The sequence below is a fragment of the Lithobates pipiens genome, unplaced genomic scaffold, assembly GCF_037356315.1.
Source record: "Lithobates pipiens isolate NorthernLeopardFrog02 unplaced genomic scaffold, aLitPip1_a1.2 Scaffold_11, whole genome shotgun sequence".
NCBI lineage: Eukaryota > Metazoa > Chordata > Amphibia > Anura > Ranidae > Lithobates > Lithobates pipiens.
In genome coordinates this window covers 8,250,163-8,252,743 of record NW_027507696.1, presented here as the reverse complement: position 1 = coordinate 8,252,743, position 2,581 = coordinate 8,250,163, and the positions used below count along the sequence as shown (strand labels likewise).

The 2,581-nt window shown below is 48.4% G+C and overlaps 1 protein-coding gene across 1 annotated transcript in view; it reads left to right on the top strand.

The window, feature by feature from the left end:
• Positions 1-2,050: 2,050 nt before the first annotated feature.
• OLFM1 (olfactomedin 1) overlaps positions 2,051-2,581 on the top strand; it is a 113,775-nt gene continuing 113,244 nt past the window's right edge. The window contains exon 1 of the mRNA XM_077468403.1: positions 2,051-2,581. This exon is cut by the window's right edge and continues 196 nt beyond it. The gene's annotated coding sequence lies outside the window, so the exon portion shown is untranslated.

Here is a 2,581-nt window from a genome sequence, read left to right as displayed (position 1 = left end):
CAGGTACTAATTACGCCTGCAACTTTAAAATGTTATATTTAAAGAGGGAGTCTGCCGGGACTCCGCGTTTTTTTTTTTTTTTTTAAAAGCCAGCAACTACAAATACAGCAGCTGCTGACTTTTAAAATAGTGACACTTACCTGTCCAGCGCGCCCGCGATGTCGGCACCCGAAGCCGATCTCTAGATCGTCTCTCAGGTGCTGCCGCCGCCATCTTGGGTATGGGAATCAGGAAGTGGAGCCTTTCGGCTTCATTTCCCGGTTCCCTACTGCGCATGCGCGAGTCGGGCTGCGCAATAAGGACGGTCCCCGCTGTCTCTGGGATCTGTGTGTTTCCCAGCAGGCAGCGGGGCACTTGCGGAAAGGGGCGTAATCTACGCCCCTTTCCGCAGAGAGCTATCCCGGAAGTGGGTGCAGATACCTGTACTGTACAGGTATCTGCACCCCCCTCCCCCCTGAAAGGTGCCAATTGTGGCGCCGGAGGGGGGGAGGGTTCTGATGAGCGGAAGGTCCACTTTAGGGTGGACCTCCGCTTTAAGGATGCATTAATGCATACAGAGCTGCATTCATTTGTTTTCTTTCTGCCTAGAGTTCAGCTTTAACTGCTCTCTGGTAAGGCTCTGCATGTCTCAGGACCGGACAGACAGAACTATATGTCCTTTTGCAGGTAAAACAGCTCCTTTTTATGTAACGCAATGGTGTATTTAACCATTGTGTCTGGATTTCATTGCAAGTCGTGTTCCAAACATTTGCTCATTATGTTTCGCTGTATTTAGGGGAACCGGTCACCCTTTCTTTGTACTGTGTGTGTCTCAAGGCTTGATTTTCAGTTTTGACATTGTGGATATTGCAGCGGGGAAGGAGAGCAAGATCAGGGCAGCACAGTGGTGTAGTGGTTAGCACTTTCACCTAACAGCAATAGGGTCGCTGGTTCAAATCCCAACCACAACACTACCTGCCTGGAGTTTGCATGTTCTCCCTGTGCCTGCGTGGGTTTCCTCTGGGTACTCCGGTTTCCTCCCACACTCCAAAAACATGCTGGTAGGTTAATTTGACCTTGTCTAAAAAAAATTGGCCTTAATATATGCGTATGTCAATGTTGTATGTGTTTGTAAGCATGTCAGGACCTTACGGGGTAAAGGACCATGCAAAGCTGCAGAAGGACTCTGGTGGCAAGAAAGCACCCTGAGGCGATTCAGTTTGCATAGGTAGCGCTATACAAGTCACTCATTCATTCCTTTAGCTCAGGGATATGCAATTAGCGGACCTCCAGCTGTTGCAGAACTACAAGTCCCTTGAGGCATAGCGAGACACTGACAACCACAAGCATGACAGGCAGAGGCAGAGGCATGATGGGACTTGTAGTTTAGCAACAGCTGGAGGTCCGTTAATTGCATATCCTAGATGCAGGGATATGCAATTAGCGGACCTCCAGCTGTTGCAGAACTACAAGTCCCATGAGGCATAGCAAGACTCTGACAACCACAAGCATGACACCCAGAGGCAGAGGCATGATGGGACTTGTAGTTTTGCAACAGCTGGAGGTCCGCTAATTGCATATTCCTGCGTCTAGCTGCTTTACTGCAGGGAGACTGGACCATAACCATCCACAAAATACCTGAGAACGCCTCAGTTACTCTACCTATGAAAAAACAACTGAAGCTCAATTGTGCAAATTCTGCGCCATGTAACAAAAATCAAATAATAAAACAAAAGGCTGCACCCTATATACGTGAGGTGAAAAAAACACACACCCTCCTAAATAGTGAAAACCTGTAAGCAAATATCAGCGCTGGGTGGAGTGACCCTTTAATCCTTGATATATAGTGTGTAATAGAGGGTTGCACTCAGGCAGCTGTCAGTGATTGTATTACCAGCCAAATCCTGAAGCTGAAACCTTAGATAGATCTGTTCATAACAATGCCCTCCCCCCCTCCCCCCGTCTGCGTCTGGGGCTCTTTGTTAAGCGCCGAGTAGTTCGGTGTAATGACACACTAATGTGCAGGACAGCCTGGTGTGATCCCAGCTATTCTCTCCTGCAATCTGTGTCTTCTTGCTGGAGGAGAAAGGAACAAAAGACAAGAGGCAGAGGCATCGCACAGCCTCCAATCACAGGCGAGGCCGTACAGACATACTGACAGGTCCAGCGGGCAGGCAAATATTAAAAGGCCAATCTGCAAGCGTTGCACAATAGCCAATCAGGCTGAGGCTTACAGGGCTGCGTTCTGCTGGCAGAAAAAACCAGCCCTCCGAGGGAAAATTGTGGTACCTTTTCACTAGCTGCATCACTGCTAACCACCGGCTTTTCTAATTTTGTTTTTTTTTTTTCCTTCCTCCCTCAACCGCTAAACCTTCCTTTCTCACGGCAAACTTTTGGCAAAAGCAACACCATTGTTTTGTGCTCCCGTTGAGTTCCTCCCTTTGCAAATGCCGTTCAGTCAAGGAAGCCATTAAATAAGATACACACACACACACACACAGGCACAGAGGCACAAGGAGATCGCTAACGGATCAAGATAGAGAACAAATATGCAAAGTGGACACTTTCCACAGCAGACTCCTCGCCTCGTCTCCTAGGGCAG